Raw genomic sequence first — 25,976 nt, 5'->3', positions numbered from 1 at the left:
GGAATGTTGAAAATCATTTAAACAATGCTAAATCGGAATTTCCAAAAATAACAATTGAAATAGTTTGCTTCAGAAGATTAATAAAAGAAGTTCCACCACTTCTTGAAAACCCAGGCTGGTGTCACAAGAACCTCAGTTCTGAGCTGTCTCCCTGCTGGCTCAGCTGCTCCTGCGCAGCTGCAAGTCAGCACTCAGCATTAAAAATGGGGGATAAGCTTGAAAATAAAAAAAGTAGACATATGATCCTATTCCCCTACTTAGTGTGTTCTCTGCTTCTTGGAACTTAAAACCTGCATGCCTTTCACCAAATGACACAGAGTGCTGGCAGATGGAAGTGTGAGAGAAAGCTAAATGTATTTTAATGGGACCATTAAGGTTCCGTCAAAAACCTTCACATTAAGGTTATGTGTGTGTGTGGGGGGGGGGGGGTTAGGATTCACTAGCCAAGAAAATAAGCATTGACCTCAAGAGGTATAACATTGCCCCTTTCTCTTGTTTCTACTTTCTTTTGTTGCTTTCTAAGAGAATCTGATTTGGTAGGGGAGTCTGTAGTTTATAGACCCCAGGCAAATTCATGTTTTCTTAAGCCAAACACTGTGGGCAGAAATATATGATGGCAGAGAGAGATAACACATTGGTGTGATAAACCAAACAGGATGAGTATAAATTTCAGACTACAGTAGGTTACAAAGTTGGTCTCAATATGGGCTACCTGAGAGCTGTAATATGATTTTTCCATAAGACAATCCCAAATACTACTATCAGACAGAGCTGAATAGTGCTATGGTTAAAAATGAAGTATTTTTTTAAAAAATGAAATATTTTAAACAGATTTATAAAAAAAAAATTTTAAAACAGAAAGGCAATCTTTCTCACTCTGAAATTCATTGCATTATTGAGTGCTAAGTATTAGGACCACTTGCAACTCTCCCACTTTTCAAGAAACACAAAACCCTCCCCAGTGTTGTCAGACAGAAAGAAAAGACAAACTACCCCCAACATTCAGAGCAGAAGGGTACATCATCGCCCACAACAGCTACAGCGAAGTTCCATTTTCTTACGAAATGCAAGACTATTTAGAAATAATTGGTTTTTTTGTTTTTTTGGTTTTTTGTTTTTTGTCTTGAAAATAAACATTAAGTCAGCTTTTAGCCCAGCAGACCTCTAAGATCTGCATCCTCTTGCATCTGCAAACTCCTTTAAAATGTCAATTTATTATGTATCTATCAATTAGGACAGGATAGGTGAAACCTTATTAAAGTCCCAGCTTCAGATATATATGGAAGCAGTCATTATCAAGGAGTTGAAACTGGCAGACTGTAAAGTGGAAAGCTGACAGAATGAGAACAAAACCTTATCTTTAGGGTACAACCCGTGGCAGAATCAATAGCAGATCTGGGATGAGATTCAAATTGCAATCTCCTACAGTGGTCACCCAATCACCAAGCACGAAATATTTTGACTTAAATTTGACTGCATTTGACTTCAAAACCTTACAATTACCTGGTGCTCAGTATTAGATTAAAAAAAAAAAAAAAAAAGGCTGAATGGGTCAGTGGGTCAACCCACAGAGAACTGGGTCAAGAAACAGCTTAGAGGGACATTAAAGTCACAAGTGAGGTGTACCTCAAATAGCTAACTAATTAAACAGACATATCACCTGACCCCTCACCCAGCCTTTAACCCACGCTTGAAACCTGTGCACAGAGGCTCAGTCCCCTCCTCCAAAATGTCCTTCTTCCCCACTCATCCCCATAAAGATCTCAACCAAATTCCAGCATGACTAAAACACAAATTGTTTGGTTCATTTGTATTTAAATATGGGAAGGTGGATAACTTAATGGTTATGCAAAAGAACTTTCATGCCCAAGGCTCCAAAGGTCCCAAACTCACTTCCCAGAACTACCATAAATTAGAGCTGAGTTCTGGTAAATAAAATAAAACAAAAGATAAATATAAAGGTTGCGATCCAGAGTAACATATTCAGTTTTTATTCAAATTTTTTTTTTAGCAAAACTAAAGCAGAGTCTCCAAAACTTCTGGGCTAGAATTCTCAGATATGGCCCTAGGGGTGAATTCAGCTGTTTACAGGACCAATGAGTAGGTGTTTCCACTCCTTAATTTCTGCTGGGCCTGCCCTTTTGATGAACTAGATGAAAAAGTTGTTACATTGAGGCCTTTATCAAGTACTTTCTGATTACTTCAAATCTAGCTCCTGGCTTTCCTATCTTCCCCCAGTAAGGGAGTGGGAAAAATCCCCTGGTTTCTGGGTTCTTCACAAACTGGAGAATTAATTCAGACATTAGACAGGTTAGCAAAAGAAAAATATGTAGCAATACGTGTATACAGAGGGACTGTAGTTAAAAGTAAGCCCCTAGGCTTAATAGGGAAATGATGGCTTCTAAATCTGAGCCCCCCACCCCCACCCCAGGGTATCCAGGAGTGGAGATTTGGAGAGTCAGAGCAGTAGAGGTAATCTACAATTAGATAAAAGGGTGGTTAATCTAATCTAGATAAAGGAGAAAAATGTTTTATTCCTTTTTATTCCTGAGAATCCAGAGAGTGTATCTTTAGTTTAAAATATTCTGCATACCAAAGAGGTGTCCCTTGGCAATTAGTGTTCAGGTGTCTCTTTCTCCCTCCCCATTTTCCCCTTCCCTTTCAATTTTTCTCTATCCTACCAAAGACAAAAATAAGAAAAAGGAGGAGGAGGAGGAGGAGGAGGAGGAGGAGGAGGAGGAGGAAAGGAAGAAGAAGGAGGAGGAGGAGGAGGAGGAAAGGAAGAAGAAGAAGGAGGAGGAGGAGGAGGAAAGGAAGAAGGAGGAGGAGGAGGAGGAGAAGAAGAAGAAGAGAAGAAGAAGAAGAAGAAGAAGAAGAAGAAGGAGAAGGAGAAGGAGAAGGAGAAGGAGAAGGAGAAGGAGAAGGAGAAGAAGAAGAAGAAGAAGAAGAAGAAGAAGAAGAAGAAGAAGAAGAAGAAGAAGAAGAAGAAGAAGAAGAAGACGAAGAATGAGAAAGGAAAAGAAAAGAAAAGAGAAAACAGATGCCATGTAGGCACCCTACTCTGACCTATATTTAAGGCTGGAGCAGGGAAGTTGATCTGAACTGTGCTCCATCCTCTGCACCTTAAAAAGGCAGTAAAGCTTTTTGTGGCATTGTGCAGAGTTCCTTGTTTGGTTCTACTAGGAACCAAGGACACTGTCTGGGGCTAGTGAGTGTCTTCAAGACACGCAAGAGTTTGGGGAGTTGGCTCTGACAGAGATGCTACCTTGCATCTTGAATGCATGAGACCCTGGACTGAATCCCATGCAGCATATAAAAGACAAGACCAATGAAATATCATCATAAAAGGGGGAAGAAGGAAAGAAAGAAAGAAAAAACTCATTAGATCTCTCAGAATTTTTTTTTTAACAAAATGTAGAAAGTAACTACAGTTATTTAAAAAGACACCCAGGACTACAGAGAGGTCTTGGAAAATGCAAGGGTAAAAGGGGACCATTTTAAAATTATTTTTAAGTTTATTTGTTTATTTATTGCCATCAGAGTAATCAATGGGACTCAGTGTCTACATGACAAATTCACGACACATGGAAACTATTTTTTCCCTTTTATTTTTCTTTCTTTTCTTTGTTAGGACAGAGAGAAACTTCAGGGGGAGGGAGTAAGAGAAAGAGAAAGAAAGAGAGAGAGCTGCAGCACTGATTATCACTTGTGTAGGTCTTCCCCCCACCCCCACCCCGCCACTAAGCCTGAGCGCTTGTGCATCCTAGCAGGTGTGTCACGACCTTGTCCTGAAGAGGATCTAGAGTAGTCATCATAGTTTAGAAGTTATTGTGCTGAAAACATTTGAGTTCCTAAAGTCTCTTGTCTAATTAAAAACTGAAGCTCTCAAAATAACTCACTTCTAAATCCCCTCCCTAGAAAATTCTAATCATTTATGAAAGATCAGTACCACTTCCAGTCACACATCTTCACAATCACATCTCCCATCAATTCTAAAGGTTCATTTATCATTCCAGAAATATTTGGCTTTCCCTGAAGTGATCTTTCTCCACAACCCCCCCCCCCATTCTAAGAAGTCTCTCAGAGACCTTTCCCCTCCATATTGCCTATCAATAAGGTATCTAAGTTTCAAATTCTAGCCCCACCCCTTGGAAATTCTTTTTAAATGTCTATGGTTTATATGTGTAAATAGATCTGTTTTTCTTCCTCTTGCTAATCTGTCTTCTGTCAGCTCAATTTGCAAGCCTCCAACTCCAAGCACAGGAGGGCAGAGGCAAAATACTTCCTACCAGTGCTGGTAGCAGCTGTGCAGGGCATTTGGAGCAGGAAAGATAAGCACCACCCATTTTCACCTTCTCCCAGACACTTCACCAGGCCTTGCAATTCACAACACCTTATGGTAACTTCAAAGTCATACAGGTATCCAGGACACTCAAACTTGGCGAAGCACAGACTGGAGAAAAGCATGGAAGCTATAGAAGGAAACTGGCTCCTCTTGAATTAACCAGACAAAAAGTTCTCCCACTGCAAAAGTAGTCCCACCCACTCAGCTGAGAGACACATGTAACCAGCATCCCTGTAGACAACTTTCCAAGGGCTAACATAGCATTCCCCCTCTCCAGCCTGACAGGCCAACATATTTTGCCAGCATGAGTGTAACAGACTTCAAAAAAACAGAAAAGAAAAATGCATGAGGCCACATGTGTGCCCTCCCACCCAGCCCAGGAAAAGTGCAAGCTATCTATTCTCCGTGTGCCAAAATTTGTTTTGCTGCAAGAAGCTTCTTTTCACCAAGCCTCCAGGCTCTCCACTAGCCCAGGTCAAACAAAGAAGCTTAGCAAGCCATTGAACAAATAAATGAAAACAGCCCACATAGAATGAGATCTAGAACAGGAAAGCCCCCACTTCTTAATGAAGCTAACTTCTATCCAGCTCAGCCTTTCTCCAGTTTGGCCCAACACAGCCTTTAAGAAACTTCACCAGTGGAGACGTTTTCTTTATTAGCTTCCTTGTCAGTTCAGTGAGTGTCAGGCTAAAGAATACATCCAGAGAACTTGTCTCTCCACCCTCCATTCCCAACCCTTCTTAAAATTATTAACATTCACTTAAAAGGAAGGGGGTGGGAGTAGGATGTTTGGCTTGCCCTCTTTTCAAATTGCCTGTGAAGGGGGTATTGCTTATCACAACAGGTGCACAGGCCACTCACAAAAAAACAGAGGCTGTGGAGCTGAAAGGCTAAGAAATTACTTGTTCTCTTTGTCAGCTGCTCCTACAGGCAATGCAAAGTCTGCTTGGGAGAGAGATATTGTGTCCCTCTTTTTAAAAGAAAAAGGTCTAAGATTGCTAAGGGCTAAGGGAAGTGAGAGTAGTGGTGAGGGTTGGGAAGGTGAGGAAAGAGGAGAGCTTAGTGTTCTGAGGCAACTTAGGAAAAGCCTGTTGCTGGGAGTATGGATCAACCAATGCCCATGTTCAGCGGGGAAGCAATTACAGAAGCCAAACCTTCCACCTTCTGCACCCCATAATGACCCTGGGTCCATGCTCCCGGAGGGATAAAGAATAGGAAGGTTATCAGGGGAGAGGATGGGATAGGGAGTTCTGGTGGTGGGAATTGTGTGGAGTTGTATCCCTCTTATCCTATGCTTTTTGTCAGTGTTTCCTTTTTATAAATAAAAATTAAAAAAGAAAAGAAAAGGCCTGTTGACTGGATTTAAAAGGTCTGCTTCAAATTTTGAGCATGCAGGCATCATACCCTGAGCCCCATTAGCAAAATGGGGGGTTTGGGGGGGAACCTATGACACCTAAGCTGGCTGAAACATACAACAGGGTTACCAAAGAGCAGACATTCATGCAGATTACATATGCACTACCACAACTCTAATGTGCACTATATGAGATAATGTTTAAAAACTGCCATTTTTAATATTAGGCAGGACCCAGCTGAGTTTTAGAATCCGTCTCCAAAACTATCTTACTCAACCAACTTTTAGGTCAAATATATTACTTATATTTATTTTATTTGTTAATATAATTAATCAATTACTTAAGATTGCATATGAGACAAAAGAACTTCAGCAGATGTGTTAGGGTGGGAGGGATTCAATTTAGGGCCTCAGGCCTCACCCATGCTAGGAATGCTGTCTATCTACCTTCCAAACCACTTTCTAGCCTCAGATAACTTTAGAGTGAAAATGAGGCCTTACCTAGCCTTTGCTTTTGAAAGGTCTTTTGCATTTGAAATGTAAAATCTGCAGGCAAAAAAAAAAGAAAGAAAGGAAAAAAGAAAGAGAGAAAGAAAGAAAGAAAGAAAGAAAGAGAGAAAGAAAGAAAGAAAGGAAGGAAGGAAGGAAGGAAGGAAGGAAGGAAGGAAGGAAGAGAGAGAGAGAAAGGAGATTAGAAAAAACACTGCAAATGGTGGACTCTCACTTCTGCATTCCAGTGCTCCAAGAGAAAACCTTGAGGGATTCTGGCTATATCCAATCCCTTCACCTCGGTGCACTCTAACCAATCAGACCTCGCCCTTTCTATCCAATCAGTCTGCACCTTATCCAGTTTGGAAAAGATAAAAAGCTGGTTACTGAGGCAGAAGGGTTTTCAGGCCTGGTAGGAATTGACCTGAGAAGGTTGACTCTGAGAATAATGTAACTCCCTGCCCTCCACAGGCCTGTCCTTGGACTACATTTGAGCTGTAACACTTGGAACTGAAATACTGATTATTATTATTATTATTTTTTTTTATGTAGCACATCCATATCTTGCTCCCAAACTTGCAGAGGAGGCCCAACCAGCTATGAGGAGTCTGCCTTCCCAGCAGTGAGGGGGCAGCTGTCTCCCAAACTAAGTCCTGTTTAAAGTCTGCATTGTTAGAGTAAATTAAACTTTGCCCCCTTGAGAAAGTTGCTATTGTCTTTCGGGAAAGGACAGGTTGTTTCGCTTTAAAATAAAGATGAGACAGTGGAGATAATGGCCTAGGAATGAAGAGTCCCATAGCCAATTCTGCCTCAAGTAAGTGTTTAGAAGACAGAGTACAGGCCATAAAACTATTAGGTTTTAAAGTCTTCCAATGATTCTGACATTAGAGGAATTATAGGACTTGGATGGGCAGCCGTAAGTATGGAGGACATCAAGCCTATTTTTCTTTATGACTTATGGATTTTTTTTTCTAATCATGCAATGACAATTGAAAACAAAAACCATTCACCCTTACAAATAGCTTTGGAGACTGAGGAATAAAATTAATCACCCTCTAGCTCACATGCACACACATATGCCATCCACTTAATATTTAACATACATAACTTTACATGATGTCACTATTCCTGTAGACGGTATACAAAAACTTCCTGAAAAAAACCTTAACTCTTTAAAAATAATTTTATTTGCTATTAATAGCTTTTTACAAGATTATAAGATTACAATGTATAGTTCCACACATACACACCACCAAAGTTCCATATCCCTACCCTTCAGCCTCCCAAAGACAACCACTGTAGTTTTCCCAAGCTTTATGAAGAGTTTGCTTACTTCTGTTTTAAAACCATTCACTTTTCCATGGAAAACAGAGCCCTAAAATCAGAAACTCCTTGCCTTACAGTCTTCACATTATTGTTTCCACCAATCTTAAATTGTTGGATCATGGTCTTTTCCCAAATAAGGCTCTGTACTGGAAGACATGTCAAACTAAATTTCCAATTCTCAATATTTTTCAGTCTTGTTATTCCCTGTGGAGATCCTGTCAAAGTTCTAGGGTATTTCTCTTCTATGTTGCGTTGTTGATATTTGGGGAGCCCACCTTCAAAGGAAGACATTCAGAACATAGCTCCATGGAGAAGGGCTTGGGTTTTGTTGTTTGTTTGCTTGTTTCCCTGAGTTCCCCTTATCTGCCAAAAAATTAGATTCCCCCCCAAGAATTCATTTATCATAAATTCCCTTTCTAGAAGTTTTGAGAGTTTCACAATCAGTGAAAATTGACTCATATCACCAGAAGCAAGAAGCCTGACGTTGGGATAAGAAAAGACATTATCACACTCTATCACATTTTTTTCTTTGTTTTCTCAAAATATCTTTTCCCACTTCTCAACCCTACCCTAATTAAGATGGTGTATAAGCCCCAAATGATAACTACCATTTTAAGCCACACCTTTCTATGGATAAAAACATCTTTTTTCTCTTGCTTATTTATCTTTCTGCTAGTTTAATTTGCAGTACTGAATATAAAAGGGTAAAGGGTTTTTCCTCTTTAGTATAACAAATTAGAGAAAAAAATAATATTCATAGTGAAAGTAAAGTTCTAGCAGTGTTGACTCACTAAAGTCAAAGTTACTGGACTATTCAATAAAAACTGTAAACACACAACATTCAGAAAACATATATTTCCTGAACTTCATAAATTCCCCGAGTGTAGTTTCACTCACAAAATATCTACTGTATGCTTAATAACATGTTCTTCCACTCTATCAGTAACACAAACAGTTGCATTTCTATCTGGGGACTTTTTTCTTACTTATGAAATTTATTATTATTAAAACAGTTTTGGATTTATGAAAAAAACTGAGCAGATAGTATATAGAATTTCATATATTCCCCATGTTCATTCTACAATTTTCCATTTATTATCATCTTGTATTATTAGTATGATACATCTGTTACAATTAGTGAACCAAGATTGATGCATTATTATTAACTAATGTTCATGTTTATTCAGAATTCCTTAGTTTTCACCAAATGTCCTTTCTCAGTCCCAGTATTCCATCCAAAAAAACCACGTTACATTTAGTCATCATGGCTTCCAGAAGCTTCTTTTGATTGTGACAGTTTCTCAAACTCAGATTTTCCTTGTTTTTTGATAGCCTGACTGTTTTTTCTTTCCATTACAGAAAATATTGTTATTTTAGTAGATGTTAACATCATAATTTGAACTTAATTAAAAGACTAGAGTGAGAATGTGACATGTCATATACTGATAGTGTGCAACCACTACAAGTGGCACTCCCTCAAACATACAGTTCTATATAAGTCCTGACTGTTTTTGAAGAGTTATCTATTTAGTGGAATATTTCTTCATTGAAATTTGTCTCTCATTTTTCCTAGGATTACTCTGGAGTTGTGGGTTCCTAGGAGAAAGGTCACAAAGATTAAATGTCAAGTTCCTCACATCATATCTTGGTACAAATTATCAACATCGCTTGTCACTGTTGCTGTTTTTTAACAAACCTTAACCTGGTGAAGGTTATGTTTGTCCAATCTCTTCAAAGGAAAATTATTCTTTCTTTTCCAAGCTACAGTCTTTAGAAGAAAAATCACTGTGTCAAATCTGCACTCAAGGAGCAGGAAGCTTAGCTCTTCTTCCTTGATAATGGAATATTTACATAAAATATCAGAAATTTTCTTCAGCAGATTTATCCTTTCTCCACCGCTTACTGATTTAATCAAACATTTGTTTATGGCACTCTGAACTCAGGGATATTTCATTTGTACTTTACGTGATGTTCCAGTATTACTAGGTTATTAGAAAATTCACAACATATTTTTCTGTTTCTCTATGCAAAAGTAAGTCATGACTTTTCTGACAACCTAACATTTTATTTTGTGGATCAAAGTGTTGCAGCTTTAGCTATTGGGAACTCTTTCTTTTCTCTTTCACTCTTTCTTTCTTTCTCTCTTAGTTTTTGCTTTTTTTTTTTTTTTATTTGACAGGACAGAGAGAAATTGAGAGGCGAGGGGAGACAGAAGGGGAGTAAGACAGAGAGACATCTGAAGTATTGCTTCATTGATCGTGAAACCTGCAGTTAGAGGCTGGGGACTCAAACTCCAGTCCTTGCTCAAGGTAATGTATGTTCTCAATTAGATGAACCAACGCCCAGCCCCCAGGAGTTCTTTCAGCTGGACCCTGGGCCCTTTGACATGTTACCATTGTTATAATATGTTTGGGTTTGTGGTTCTGTTTAGCAAGTCCTTACTTGCTAGTACTATAAGATGGTCTATGGTCACCTTGTATGTTTTCTTCCCTAGCCCAATAAGTAGTCATTTTTTTTTGTCATACTCCAGGATCATTTTTCATACACACACACACACACACACACACACACTTGAATTTCTTTCTTTTTTTATTTTGGTTTTTATTAGTAGTTTAATAATGATTGACAAGATTATGGGATAAGAGAGGTACAATTTCATACAATTTCATACAATTCCTACCACCAGAATTCCGCATCCCATCCCCTTCATTGAAAGCTTCCGTATTCTTTATCCCTCTGGGAGTATGGACCAAAGATCTTTATGGGGTGCAGAAGCTGGAAGGTCTGGCTTCTGTGATAGCTTCTCTGCTAGGCATGGGTGTTCTCGGCTGATTGATCCATACCCCTAGCCTGTCTCTCTCTCTTTACCTAGTGGGGTAGGACTCTGGGGAGGTGAGGTTCTAGGACATATTGGTAAGGTCATCTGCCCAGGGAAGTCAGGTTGGTGTCACAGTAGCATCTGCAACTTTGTGGCTGAAAAGCATTAAGATATAGAACAACGAATTGTTTAATAATCAGGAACCTAAAGGTAAGAATCTAGCAGATGAAATTTGGGGTCTGCATGTCAGTAGAAGCTAGGAAACACTGAATTTCTAGCACAAGGCAGAAGACAGAGTGTAGATAAGACTACTAGGAAACAAAATTTCACAGAGACTGATGAAAGCTGAGGAATCTATTTGCTGGGCACTGCCATTGGGCACTTCTTGTTGCCCACACCTCCCTGTCAAGTCCATGACTCAGTTTTGCTCTTATAATACTTTTATATGCTTCTGACTCATGCATTTGTACAAAATTATCTTAAAACATCATGTCTCACTTGAATTACCATGTGCTACATATGTATCACGACCCTTCTAGAACTGGGAATAGCTAAAACCAACACATGTTAAATTCAGAGAGAAAGAAATCAGTCTCAAGGATGGTGAGTCGCAGTGCAGGCTGAAGGCAACACACCTCTCCTCTAACCAACTGTCTAAGCTTTCTCATTGATATTTCCTTTCCTATTTAGCTCATCTCCATGTTCACATCTATTCTTAAACGTGATGGGGTTTAAACTTTTTTTTTTTAATGTAGAACCATTTTGTCATATGAAACCATCCTACAGAGAATACTGATGCTGCAGTGGTGCAACCAGCACAAGGCACTTATATGACTGTGCAGAAAATGCTAACACACGGAAGTGATGAAGTGGTATTCTCTTAATAGACACTAATTTCAGGAATTCAAATTAATGATATTTACCAGGTATAAAGTCACTAAGAATAATGGTTTTTTGGGTGAACAATTTTTTAATTGGAAGTTACAGAAAATAGTGGAATTCTTCTATCAACCTTATTAGCCAATTTACTTCTAGGTTCCACTTTAATAGCAAAGATTAAAAAATTTTTGATTAACTAATATTTTTTAATTTATTATTGGGTAGAGACAGAGAAATTGAGAGGGAAGAGACGATAGAAAGGGAGAGAGACAGAGAAACACCTGCAGCCCTGCTTCACCACACATGAAACTTTTCCCCTGCAGGTGGGGACCAGGGGCTTGAACCTGTGTCCTTGAGTACTGTAATGTGTGTACGTAACCAGGTTTGTAAAATAGTGCTAAGATCTGGGCAGTTGTATTTTTGGAAGTTTCTCTCCTTCCTGTATATATCTGTTTTTAACTTTTATTTATTTATTATTGCATAGAGACAGAAAGAAACTGAGGGGAGATGGGGAGATAAGGAGAGAGACAGAGAGACACCTGCAGCTCTACTTCACCACTTATGGAGCTTTCCCTCTGCAGGTGGGGACTAAGCTTGAACTCAGGTCTTTGCACACTGAAGTGTGTGTAGTTAACCAGGTGTGCCACCACCTGGCCCCCCCCCTTTATATTTTTAATCTACTTGATTGCATTCTATGAAGCAAATACTACTCTAGATGGTCACTTTGATCACTCACTTAATACATAATGAGATAAAGGAAACATTCCTCTTTCAGCAGCTGGAATAATACTTCATCTTGGGGAAAATTCTATATCCACCAGGATGAAATCCATTGATTAGCAAACCTATAAGACAGGTACATCTTATCTACACTTCATGGGTGTAAAAAGAGGCCGACAAAACGTTCCCAGGCTTCACTGACAAAGCTAGGATTTAAAACTCACACTGTTTCCAAAACACAGAATATCTTTCTGGGAATGGGGGAGTGGGAATGAGGACAAGACTTTGGTAGAAGGCATAGTAGCTTACATTTACCATATATACACATGAATTATATCTCTGAAATCTTATAGTTTTGTAAAACTCTATTAATAAAAAAGGAAAATGAAAAAGTTTAAAGTAATAAAAAAAAAATGTTGTTTAACAATAGACTCCCTCTGGGTACTGTAAATTTTTGTAATTAATGGATCCACAGTATACTTACATTAATTTCCTTGATAAACATGCATGTTTATCGAGTGCCTATTCATGACCAGACTCTGTCTCAGACAAATAAATGGGGGCCAAGTGGTGGCGCACCTGGTTGAGATCACGTTACAATGCACAAGTACTCCGGTTCAAGCCTCTGATCCCCACCTGCAAGGGAAAAGATTCACAAGTGGTGAGGCAATGATGCAGGTGTCTCTCCGAATCTCTTCCTCTCTATCACTCCCTTCCCTCTCGATTTCTGGCTATCTCTATCCAATAAATAAATAAAGGTAATAATAATTAAAAGAGAGAGAAATAAATGCACTGTTGCAGGGCTCCATACATGCTCTGTTTCTCACATGCAAAGTCCTCCACAATAGCTTGCCTTTCCATTCTAAACCTTCCATCTGTATCCCACACATACCAGCCATAGTGGCCTATGGGTAACTCTTCATACTCTTGTTCCTTCTTGCCTCAGTGTGTTTACTCAGGCTGCTTCTAATAGGTAGACCAGTTAAATTCAATTTAGTACGTAAGGTCCTGCCCCAATCTTAACTTCTCCATAAAGTTTACAGAGTTCCTGGATGAAATTTCTGTCTTACATATACATGCTTTCTCTGTATTTCTAGAATAGCAGATCTCAGATTCTGAAGAAAACCTATTATTATTTATATCTCTATCACTGATATAGAAAGATAAAACTTCATAAATAATATGCATTAGCATAGATATAAGTATGCATATAGCTGTATCTTTTTATATGTAATATAATATTCTATCGTAGCAGGTTCAATAAATATCTTGTGAAATGCACTAACAATATATACTGGGAATTTGACTATATCCAAGAGAAGGTGTATTTTGTATTTTCAAGGAGTTTATGGTATAATTATGGAGACACTAGGCAATAGAACAAGCACAAAGCATGCTGACAGGTTGACAGAGAGATGGCTTAGAAACATAGAAACCAAACATCATATAAAGGTCTGAAATGTTGTCTTTGTTTTGGTACCAACTATGTAAACTTGAGCAAACTCATCTATTCTCCTTAGCCTTGATATCATTCTTAGAAAAAGGAGAAATGATGGTATAAAGACTTCTCCAGATTCAAATAGCTATCATAAGTCAAGAGCAGACTGGTGATTATAAAGAATGTTTTGTCAAGTGGTTTGTCCTACAAGAAATGTAACTCTTTAAGCCATCCAGAAGCAATCAGTTACAATACACAATAAAATAATGAGATTTGGAAAAAGTACTTTACAGGGAAAGTCTAGAAGTAATAGAGTATGATGACAGATCAAGCAGAGAGGGGAAAGGTCTGAATGGAGCCCAGCAAGAGAACTAGGAAGGAAGAGATAGTTAGGATTTACCCATCCATGAACTTGGCCACAGTAACACCATCATTAGAATGACACACTCCTGTGTAGCACAGAGAGTGTCAGGCCTGCCCTTCCCTTAGATTGATATCTTCCTTAGCCTTCTAATCATCTCCATTCTGATTCCCTGAACACCAAGCAATCTTCTAATAACTAGTTTCACTTTCCAGCTTCTGGTGTAATAAGACAGAGGAAATGTTCCTCATTTAGCAATTGGAATAAGACTTCCTAGTGAGGACAGTCCTATATTTATTGGGAAGAAATTCACTGATTAGACAAATTGGTTGAAGAGTAAAATCTAAAGCCATAAATAATAAGGCTAATCTACTTTCTAAAGAGCTTAGATCCTGACATGTTTGGATTCTTTATTTTGTGAGCATTTCAGTAGGTTTGGGTCTGTAAACTTGACTATAAGTCTGGCTACTATTAAGCAGCTCTATGTGACAAAAACATGACCTTTTTTCTCCCCATCAGGGTTATCTCTAGGGCTCAGTACACCTGCTAGACAACTCCACCACTCCTAGTGGCAATCTTTTATTCCCCCACCCTTTTTTAAATGATAGAAATAAAAATGTGGAAAGATGAGGAGGAAGTGAGAAACCTGCAGAAGTGCTCTATCACTTATAGGAAGCTCCCTTCCTCCAAGTGGGAACCAAGGACTCAAAGTTGGCTCAGTCATGGTACACTCTACAGGATGCACCACTGCCCACTTCCCAAAATATGAAGAATTTGAAATTTTCAGGAAGGGACAGGTGACATCTGACCTGGTAGAGCACACATGTTACTATACAGGAGAAACTGGATTTCAGCCACCAACAGGAAGGGAGGCTTCATGAATTATGGAGCAGTGACGCAAGTGTCTCTCACTCTCTCTGATTCTTTCTCTCTCCCCCTCTCTATCTCTCTGCCTCTCACCCTCTATCCAAACAATGACCACCAAAAACAGTGGAGCTGTGCATGCACCAAGCTCCAGCGATAAACATGGTAGAAAAAAAAAAGAAGGAAAGGAAATCACATGAAAAGATAATTACAGGGGAGTCGGGAGGTATGCAGTGGGTTAAGCACACATGGCACAAAGCAAGGACCAGTGTAAGGATCCCGGTTCGATCCCCCGGCTCCCCACCAGCAGGGGAGTTGCTTTGCAGGCGGTAAAGCAGGTCTGCAGGTGTCTATCTTTCTCTCCCCCTTTCTCTTCCTCTCCTCTTCATTTCTCTCTGTCCTGTCCAACAACGACATTAGTAACAACAACAATAATAACTACAACAATAAAACAACAGGGTAACAAAAGGGAATAAATAGATAAATATTTTTTAAAAGATAATTACGGGAAAATTGGAGGAGGGAAGACAGACAGGATTATCCAAGGAGGTTTGGCAATGGGGGAAAAGGGTGGTAAGTAAAAGGACTATGAAGAGAACAGAATTTTAAGATACTTTCTGCTGAGTATATGCCTGAAATCTCCTCCTTCATCTTCTCTATAGATCATGAATGAAGTCACTGCTACTCATGGGAAAAGAGAAAAAAAACCCTACATAGGTTCCAAATCCTGCATCTAGCTTGGTACGGAGACTGCCTACAGAGTCATCCAATCCAGAGCAGAGGAGGACAGTGGCTATCCATGTTTCACCAGGAGAGAAAGCCTTAGATTATCACCATTCTTTTTGGGGGAGCGGGGGGGGGGGGGGGGCATTAGGGCAAAAATGAATTAGGGCAAAAAAAAAGTCATGTTATGCCCATTTCTCTTTTTTAATTTATTTATAAAATAAAAAATATATCCTTCTTTTAAAAAATCAATAAAATATCGACAGGACCATAGGATAAGAAGGGTACAGTTCATTCTAACCATAAAGAAACACCTCAGCTCTCAGTGGCAAAATGCCCTGTTGGGGGTTAGATTATAGATTACATCAGTTCCTCAGAAGATGGTCACCTCTAGTGCTATCACAAAGCCAGCTGGGGATAAGGCAGGACCTCAGTGGCCTTGCCAGCCCTACTATAGTATTATTGCTTTATATGAAACACTACAGTGATCTACAGACCTGCCAGACAATGCCACTCAGACCTTCTCAATCATTACCTTAGTATATTTAACCACAAGGCTGAAAGAAGACTGACTGACCTCCACTGGTACCCAGCTCAAGATTTTTATCACGAAAATTTTATACTATTAAAAACCAAAGTTAGATCAATTTAAAAATTGAGATTAAAGAAATCTTTCTTCTTAAGTGCTCATGTTCTCAAAAATGTTTTTCTTATTCAGAGAAGTGAGGAAATTATCCCTTATGGTTTTCTAACAGATACTATAATGATTGTGTCAACAATTCCTCCACCCCCATAACAGAAACAAAAGGAGAGTGCCTACCCACCCCACCAACCATGTCCCCAAGAGTCAGCTCAGAAGCCATGAGTCCGCTCTCCTGTTTTGTACGTCAACAAGAATATCAAAGAAAGGAAGACAGTGCAAGAGATCAGAACTGGAAAACTCACACCTGCAACATTTATATCCTGCCCCATCTAAATTACTAATTACTTTAAGAGATTAAATAAAAAGACACAAAGGTCTGGAGAGAAAAGACTAAACAAAGACTAGAGACATTGAATACCTCAAAAGACTTAAACATCTGGTTTTATGTGTCCCTTGGGTGAAGAAGACCACACCAACCCAGACCAGCAGTAACAGCAGCTGTAAAGAAACACTACATCAAGGAGATACAAGGGGAAAGAGCAAAGGGAAACAATTTTTTTTTAATCCCCAGTTAAGTATCATGATCCCTGAGCATGTATACACCCCCTGTCCAAATAACAGTGAACTAGTTATAAATACAAGTCATAATAATGTAAACCAGGTGTTTTAACTTCCTAACATAATGGCTGGCAAGATCATCAATGTAGCATAATAGTAACAACAATAACATCTGAAGTGCATCTGTGTTTAAACACATAACAAGCATATTTTTCTTTTTTTTCCAAGTAGGTGTCTGTTCTGCATTTATATTGTGATCGCATCAAGAAGTCTAGGGCCAAGATCCTTTTTAGAAATGCCTCTTCCAGCCTTGAAAGTAACACTATTATTTTGTTTTGGTTTTGTTTTAAGGAAAAGAAAACACTGATGACAGGAGATGTTGCTTCAGGGAGGCAACTGGAAGTCTTAAATTGTGGAAGACATTCAGAGGCAACCCCAGGCATATATAAAAACCAGCAATATAAAGAGTACCAAAAATCACCATTCCCTGAAATCACATTTCCCTGATACATTTTCTCACACAGCCCTCTGCCATTAAGATGGGCTCTCAAAATATCTTCAGAAGAACACTTTCCAGAAAGCATCAGAGTTGGGGTGGGGTAAGAATCACTGCCTTTTTGGGATGTTATCTCCAACCTACCTGTTTAAGGCTGCAAACAGAGATTCTTCAAAGTTGTCTCCTAAAATGATGAGGGGTCATGAGAATTTAGCACCAATTATGGCCCCTGACAAAATTCAACCTAGGTATAACCAGGACTCACAGGGACCTGAACTAAGAACTGGAAAATAAAGCAGCACTTTTATTTACCTTACTTTCAATCTGTCTCTCAGGTTCTCTTTTGGCATTTCTATCGCTCTCATCTCTCTAAACAAGTTTCTTTTGCCTGTCCATCCTAATCCTAATTCACAATGCCATCCTTGCCCTATATCTCCATAGTCTTTTAGCTCTGAGACCTATAGCTAAGTAGAATATCTCAACACAGATTTCCAGGAAGTGACCTGAGCATTACTTAACTAATTTGCTTAAACTAAGTCAGACAAATTGCCTGTGCAAGCAGGGCTTTCATCTGCTCCCTCCCCTATTCAAATGATCCTAAAGGCGGGAAAGTTTCCCTCCAAAGCAGGTACTAAGAGAAGTGATTACCTTGGTCAAATCCCTTAATTTTGTTTATTTATCATTTCTCTGTTTATAAAGTCAAGATAACAAATTTGGTTCTAGTTATAGTCCTGTTAACAAGAAAATGGGGAAATGGTTGAGTTGAGTTGGGCTTTTGAAGAAGACTCTATGATCTCCTGGCCAAAGACACAAAACTCACCCAGAGCCCAGAGCTCACCTGCAAAAAGGAGAAACATTTTGAGCATTTAGCAGGAAGCTCTCAAATATGCCTACCAAGAGGACTTCTGGGTGGAAGCTATAATTATTTTAGGGAGCCAAAAAGACTCACAGGTGTTGGGCAGTACTCCAGCTTCCCCCTGCTTATCCCTGTGGTCTATTTACATAACCAGTTACCTAGGAACCACCCTGCCTGCAGGGCATTGGTTTAATCCCTACTGTCTTTTTGCTCCGCTCCCTCTCGTAGTCACCCTGATTTCCACCAGTCTCTTTTCGCTCCACCCTCTCTATGTCACATCCTGTTTCCACCATACTTGGCAAGTATGTATACAGCTGCTCTTCTGTTTTAACACACTTGGGATTGCCTTCTGGCTCTGAGAGTTCCAGAATCTATCTCCTGCGACACTAGCTCAGCACAAGTTCCTGATCCCTCTCCCACGCAGCAGCCTAGGTTGGCTCTAGTTGAGTTCTCACCAACCCAGAGTGTGTGTGTGTGTGTGTGTATGTATTTCTGCATATAAATATATGCACAACCCTACTTGCACAGAACAGAATACAGGGAATAGCAGTCAGGAAGGTGACTCAAATCAGCAGAGCTCATGCATTGCATGAATGAGGTCCAGATTTAATCCCTGACATCACATATGCCATATTAGATCAGTGTTCTGATCTTGATCTCTCACAAAATAAAATTTTAAAAAGAATAGATGAAGAAACTGCTCAGGGCTTAGGATTTTACCTAAAGAATTGATAATAAAATGACTCAGGACCTAGAATTAATGTCCCATATTCTATTAAAAGAGATTTAGTAATATTATCATTGACAGACCCAATTTCACATTCTAATGAGGCATTGTCACATGTTAATAGCAGCTACGGTCATTTTAAAATAATGAACAGCAATGCATAAGCAATGCATCGCTATAGCATGCAAATCTACTGTTATCACTTAAGCAGGAATGAGAAGATGCTAACGATTGGTTTGTATCACTCTCATGTGCAAAGCTAGTTTTGCCCACACGTTCCTCAGTTTCCTACTGATTTCTTTCCATGTAGGCCAAGACACAATTCCCCTTGATAAGAATAACAAGTCACCTTTCAAATTTTCCCAGAAACATGGTCAGTTGGTTTTTCCACCACCATACGGAGGAAATTAATATAGGAACCAAGCAGATGTTATTCTGCCTGCTCACCCCTAACCTGACACTTTAATCAACTCAACGTGTTTAAAAATAAATTCGATAGTATCAGTAAAGAGAAGCTGCCCAGGGCTGTGTGACTATTCAGAAGAGAAACTTCATAGTGTGCCTCATTTTTTTTAGGGGTTCGGTTGTTGTGTGTGCTTTCTCCTCTCATCCCCAATCTCAAAACAAAAACATTGGATCACTGTGACTATCTCGGCATTGACAAAGTGGAATATCTTACTAATTCCTTTACTTGACCAATTTGTGAATTAAAGCAAGTGTTTGATTTTTGCAAGAGTCCCAAGAATCAGATTGCTACAATAAAATTTTGCCCACTGCCTCGGTGAAGCTGGGATGAGAAGATGAAATAATTTGTGTCTGAGAAGGACCTGTTGCTTCTCACTGCAAATATGAATCACAGTAATGAGGACTCAGGTATACAACATCAAAATCCACAGGTATACTCAAGCTACCCAGAAGGTAAAACTGTTTAAGTTGAAAACAATCTGCTGACTCTATCCAAATCCTATTACCTTTATCAAGTGTCTATTGAAAGCACTGAGCCAGTGTTGGGGGAACACAAAGATGACTGGGTAAAAATTGAAGGGCACCAAATATGTCATTCCAAAATCTATGTCACTGACTTACTGATTATTTTAGTCAGCAAGACCCAGTTGACTCAGGACAAGCTCCAATGCCAGGCTACAGTATTTCTTTTGGAAAGGAAACTCACATTGCTAATGGAAGTGTCTAATTTGTTAAGATGTCTCCCTCTCTTTTCCCAGTAAGATAGAAACTCTGAAAACCCTCAGTGGAAAAGGCATCAACTTAAGGGCCAGGTGTTGGTTCACCTGGTTAAGCGCACTCCTTACAGTGTACAAGGACCCAGGTTCAAGCCCCTGGTCCTCACCTTCAGGGGTAGAACTTCATGAGTGGTCAAGCAGGGTTCAGGGGTCTCTCTGTCTCCCTCTCTATCTCCTTCTCCTCTCATAATTTCTTTCTATCTCTATACAATAGTGTGTGTGTGTGTGTGTGTGTGTGTGTATGTGTGCGTGTGTGCGTGTGTGCGTGTGTGCGTGTGTGCGTGTGTGCGTGTGTGCGTGTGTGTGTGTGTGTGTTCAACTTAAATCTGCACAGCAGACCTTATTGATAATCGTTGTCAACAACAATTTTTTCCCTGGGGCATTTCCCCATAACTTAGCTCTAACTAATGAAAGACCTAAATCTCCTTTTTTATTATTTAATATAAGACACTATAGAAACCCAAGTTCTAACCACTTCTCTAAGTAACATGATGGGTGCTTCCATATGAACAAACACCAAGCACATGCCAAGAAACTTCTGTTTTTCTCTTGTTACCAGTATCACAGGGTCCCAGCTAGAGAATCTCCAGGAACTTCTAATTTGAGACACATTCCTGACTCAGTGTGAGGTGTTTAGTCTGACCATTCAGGGAATCCCAGAAAACTATAATACTGACCACTGCTGGGATGTTAGCTATTCTGAGTCACTCATATGAATATATGTGAGATCTGTGATATTTATAAAAGAAATTCATATTTCTCATTTTAGAGATAATAAGACTTGGGCCCAGATTAGTGAAAAATCTCATTCCTCAAATAGGAAAGCTTTCTGCTTTTAAAACAAAAACAAAAAAAATCACCTCCATTATATATCCTCAAGTGAGTAAGTGATATCTGAATGCTGAATGATAACACAAGATAGATGAGCATTGATTTAAGTGCTGCAATGTGACAAATTTGGCCATCAATCATAACCTGTTGTCTCAGGAGAGTCATCCTTTAGGAAAGGATTTGGGAATGGCATGAACAGAATTTATAGCTGAAGCAACACTGTCTCAAGGGGGTTGCTTTTCCCAGGGGCTAAGTCCCTGGGTCTCTAAGTGGAACTTCATCAGAATCATGTGGAGGAGTTCCAGGGCCCAGCCCAAAGTTTCTAACTGAGTAGGTCTGAAGTTGGGAGTAAGAATTTGCATGTCTAACTCATTTCTGCTGATGCTGGAGTTAGTGCCTTACATGGAGATCTCTGTGCTAGGCTGGTGAAATAGTTCACTTGGATAATATGTTGCTTTGCCATGTGCATGAATAACTCAGGTTTGAACTCATCCCCCACAACAATGAAGGAAGATTTGATGCCATGGTCTCTTTACCCCTCTGTCTCTACAAGAAAGAAAGAAAGAAAGAAAGAAAGAAAGAAAGAAAGAAAGAAAGGGAGACAGAGAGAGAAGGAGGGAGGGAAGAAGGAAGGTAAGAAGGAAGGAAGGAAGGAAGAAGGAGAAGGAGGAAGAGGAGAAGCAGGAAGAAGAAGGAGGAGGAAGGAAGAAAATAAAAAGAAAGTAAACATGTCTCTCTAAGACAAAGGCAGCCTCCACATATTTAATTTATAAAAATTTTAGCCCCTGCTCCCTACCTGTAGGGGGGAAGCTTCACAGGCAGTGAAGCAGGTCTGCAGGTATCTCTCTTTACCTCTCCCTCTCTATCTCCCCTCCCCTCTCAATTTCTATCTCTCCTGTACAATGAAAGAAAGAAAAAAAAAGAGAGAGAGAGAGAGAGAAAGAGATAAATGTGAAGGGAAAAAATGACTGACAGGAGCAGTAAATTCATAGCGCCAGCAAGAAGCTCCAGAAATAAATATGGTGGCAATAATCAAAGAAAAATTAAAATAAAAAAAAGGAGGTGCCAGGAGTTGTTGCAACAGATTAAGCACACATATTACCAAGTGCAAGGGCTAAGGCTCAAGTTCATGTTACCCACCTGCAGAGGGTCTGCAATGAAGCAGATTTACAGGTGTCTATCTTTCTCTCTCCCTCTCTATATCTCTGTCCTCTCTCGATTTCTCTCTGTCCTAATAAAAAGAAAAAAAAAAAAAGAAAAAATTGGCCACTGAAAGTTGTGGATTGATAAGTGCTGCCACCAAGCCCCAGTGATAACCCTGGTAGTAATAAATAAGTAAATAGAGCAGCAGCTGTGTTTCTCTCCTCTACTCTCCTCTCCAGGGTCAACTAGGAATATCAAAAGAGACCATCTGGGACCGCAACAAGACAGAGCTAGAACAACTTCAGGAACCCACCAAATCACAAGTGAGTGCAAATACGTGTGGCTCATGGACAGAGAGGAACCTAGGGAGAGATTAAGTGGCTGGTAACAGTCTGGCAGTTTGTCAGTTTAGACACCACCTCCAGTCTGTTTCACAAACAAAAAGACAACAACAGAGACCTATGGGATGACTTCAAAAGAAACAATATATGCATTATTGGCTTACCAGAGGAAGAAAGAGAGGGAGGGGAAGAAAGCATTCTTCAGGCCATAATAGCTGAAAACTTCTCTAGTCTAGACAACATTAAAGACATAAAGATTCAAGAAGCCCAGAGAGTCCCAAACAGAATTAACCCAGACTTAAAGACACCAAGACACATCATATTTAGAATGGAAAGGAATAAGGATAAAGAAAGGATCCTGAAGGCTGCAAGAGAAAAACAAAGAGTCACCTACACAGGAAAACCCATAATATTAGCAGCAGACTTCTCCACACAAACACTACAGGCCAGAAGAGAATGGCAAGATATCTTTCGAGTGCTCAATGAGAAAGGCTTTCAACCAAGAATACTATATCCTGCTAGACTGTCATTCAGACTAGATGGAAGCATCAAAACCTTCTCAGACAAGCAACATTTGAAGGAATCAACCATCACCAAGCCTGCCCTGAAAGAAGTTCTGAAATGTCTCCTATAAACAATCAGACCACCACAAATAGGACATATATCAAAACACTCTAAAACTCTACAAGAATGGCGTTAAAATATCTTCAATCTTTGATATCAATAAATGTGAATGGCCTGAATTCACCTATTAAAAGACACAGAGTAGGAAGATGGATCAGAAAACACAACCCAACAATATGCTGTCTACAGGAAACCCACCTAACTCAACAAGAAAAACACAGACTTAAAGTGAAAGGATGGAAAACTATCATACAAGCCAATGGCCCACAAAAAAGGGCAGGAACAGCTATTCTTATATCTGACATGATAGAATTTAAAATAAATAAGATTAAAAAAGATAAGAATGGACACTACTTAATGCTCAGAGGATCAGTCAATCAAGAGGACTTAACAATTATTAACATCTATGCACCTAATGAGAAGCCATCTAAATACGTCAAACATCTACTGAAAGAGCTACAGCAATATATTAACAGCAACACAGTCATAGTAGGGGACTTCAACACCCCACTCTCTCAACTTGACAGATCATCCAGGCAGAAAATCAATAAAGACATACAGGAGCTAAATGAAGAGCTAGATAAACTAGAACTATTCGACATTTTCAGTCATTCATCCCAAGAAACTGGAATACACATTTTACTCAAATCCACATGGGTCATTCTCAAGGATAGAGCATATGTTAGGCCACAAAGACAGCTTCAGTCAATTCAAGAGCATTGAAATCATCCCAAGCATCTTCTCAGACCACAGTGGAATTAAACTAACACTTAACAATCAACAAAAATTAGTAATAGTCCCAAAATGTGGAAGCTCAACAGTACACTTCATAGCAACCTCTGGGTCAAAGAGGAAATCAAGGAAGAAATCAAAATGTTTCAAGACTTCAATGAAAATGAAGACACAAGCTATCAAAATATTTGGGACACAGCTAAGGCAGTACTGAGAGGGAAGTTCATAGCTATATAAGCACACATTAGAAAACAAGAAAAAGCACAAATAAACAGCCTGATTTCACATCTTAAAGACCTAGAAAAAGAACAACAAAGGAACCCTAAAGCAACCAGAAGGACAGAAATCACTAAAGTTAGGGCAGAAATAAATAACATTGAGAATAGGAAAACCATACAAAAGATCAACGAAAGTAAATGTTGGTTCTTCGAAAGAGTGAACAAAATTGACAAACCTTTAGCCAGACTCACAAAACAAAAAAGGGAAAAGACCAAAATAAATCAGATAGTAAATGAAAGAGGAGATATCACAACAGACACCACAGAAATTCAATATATCATGCGAGGCTTCTATGAATAACTATATGCCACCAAGCTAGAGAACCTGGAAGAAATGGACGATTTTCTAGATACCTACCAACTTCCAAAACTAAGTAAAGAGGAAGTGGATAACATGAACAGGCCTATCACAGCCAATGAAATTGAAACAGTTATCAAAAACCTCCCCCAAAATAAAACCCTGGACCAGATGATTTTACAAATGAATTCTACAAAACCTTCAAAGAAGAACTAATACCTCTACTTTTAAAAGTCTTCCAGAAGATTGAAGACACTGTAATACTCCCTGCCAGCTTCTATGAAGCTAACATCACTCTGATACCAAAAGCAGACACAGACACAACCAAAAAAGAAAACTACAGACCAATATCTCTGATGAACATAGATGCTAAAATACTGAACAAAATTCTAGCCAACCGGATACAGCAGTATATTAAAAAGATTGTTCATCATGACTAAGTGGGGTTTATCCCAGGCATGCAAGATTGGTTTAATATACGTAAATCAATCAATGTGATCCACCACATCAATAAAAGCAATACCAAAAACCACATGGTCATATCAATAGATGAAGAGAAAGCCTTTGACAAAATACAATATCCCTTTATGACCAAAACACTACAAAAAATGGGAATAGTTGGAAAATTCCTGAAGATAGTGGAGTCTATATATAGCAAACCTACAGCCAACATCATACTCAATGGTGAAAAACTGGAAGCATTTCCACTCAGATCAGGTACTAGACAGGGCTGCCCACTATCACCATTACTATTCAGCATAGTGTTAGAAATTCTTGCCATAGCAATCAGGCAGGAGCAAGAAAATAAAGGCATACAGATTGGAAGAGAAGAAATCAAACTCTCCCTATATGCAGATGGCATGATAATATACATAGAAAAACCTAAAGAATCCAGCAAGAAGCTTTTGGAAATATTCAGCAAATACAGTCAGGTGTCAGGCTACAAAATTAACATTCAAAGGTCAGTGGCATTCTTCTATGCAAACACTAAGTTAGAAGAAGTTGAAATCCAGAAATCAATTCCTTTCAATATAGCAACAAAAGCAATCAAATCAAAACAAATATCTAGGAATAAACCTAATCAAAGAAGTTAAAGACTTGTGTACTGTAAATTATGAATCACTACTTAATAGAAAAAGACACAAAGAAACGGGAAGATATTCTATGTTCATGGGTTGGAAAAATTAACATCATCAAAATGAATATACTACCTGAAGCCATATACAAAATGAATGCAATCCCCATCAAGATCCCAACCACATCTTTAGGAGAATAGAACAAATGCTACAAATGTTTATCTAGAACCAGAAAAGACCTAGAATTGCCAAAACAATCTTGAGAAGAAAGAATAGAACCAGAGGCATAACACTTCCAGATCTCAAATTGTATTATAGGGCCATTGTCATCAAAACTGCTTGGTACTGGAATATGAATAGACACACTGGCCAGTGGAATAGAATTGAGAGCCTAGAAGTAAGCCCCCACACCTATGGACATCTCATCTTTGACAAAAGTGCCCAATGGGGAAGGCAGAGTCTCTTCAACAAATGGTGTTGGAAAAAATGAGTTGAAACATGCAGAAGAATAAAAATGAACCACTATATTTCACCAAATACAAAAGTAAATTCCAAGTGGATCAAGCACTTGGATGTTAGACCACAAACTATCAGATACTTAGAGGAATATATTGGCAGAACTCTTTTCCACATATGTTTTAAAGACATCTTCAATGAAACGAATCCAATTACAAAGAAGACTAAAGCAAGCATAAACCTATGGGACTACATCAAATTAAAAAGCTTCTTCACAGCAAAAGAAACCACTACCCAAACCAAGAGACCCCTCACAGAATGGGAGAAGATTTTACATGCCATGCATCAGACAAGAGAAT

General features: G+C 39.0%; 1 long non-coding RNA gene across 3 annotated transcripts in view; it reads right to left on the bottom strand.

Annotated features, from left to right (window-relative positions):
- LOC132538275 (uncharacterized) overlaps window positions 1-25,976 on the bottom strand; it is a 290,896-nt gene that overhangs the window by 97,716 nt on the left and 167,204 nt on the right. The window contains exon 5 of one of the 3 annotated variants that reach the window (XR_009549677.1): window positions 10,378-10,487. The exons of the other annotated variants lie outside the window; for them this stretch is intronic. This is a non-coding gene — a long non-coding RNA (uncharacterized LOC132538275). Of the gene's footprint in view, window positions 1-10,377; window positions 10,488-25,976 lie in introns of those variants that run through there. 3 annotated transcript variants of the gene reach the window in all.

This window comes from Erinaceus europaeus, chromosome 4, assembly GCF_950295315.1.
Source record: "Erinaceus europaeus chromosome 4, mEriEur2.1, whole genome shotgun sequence".
In the NCBI taxonomy this organism is placed as follows: domain Eukaryota; kingdom Metazoa; phylum Chordata; class Mammalia; order Eulipotyphla; family Erinaceidae; genus Erinaceus; species Erinaceus europaeus.
This window is presented reverse-complemented; position numbering and strand designations above follow the sequence as displayed.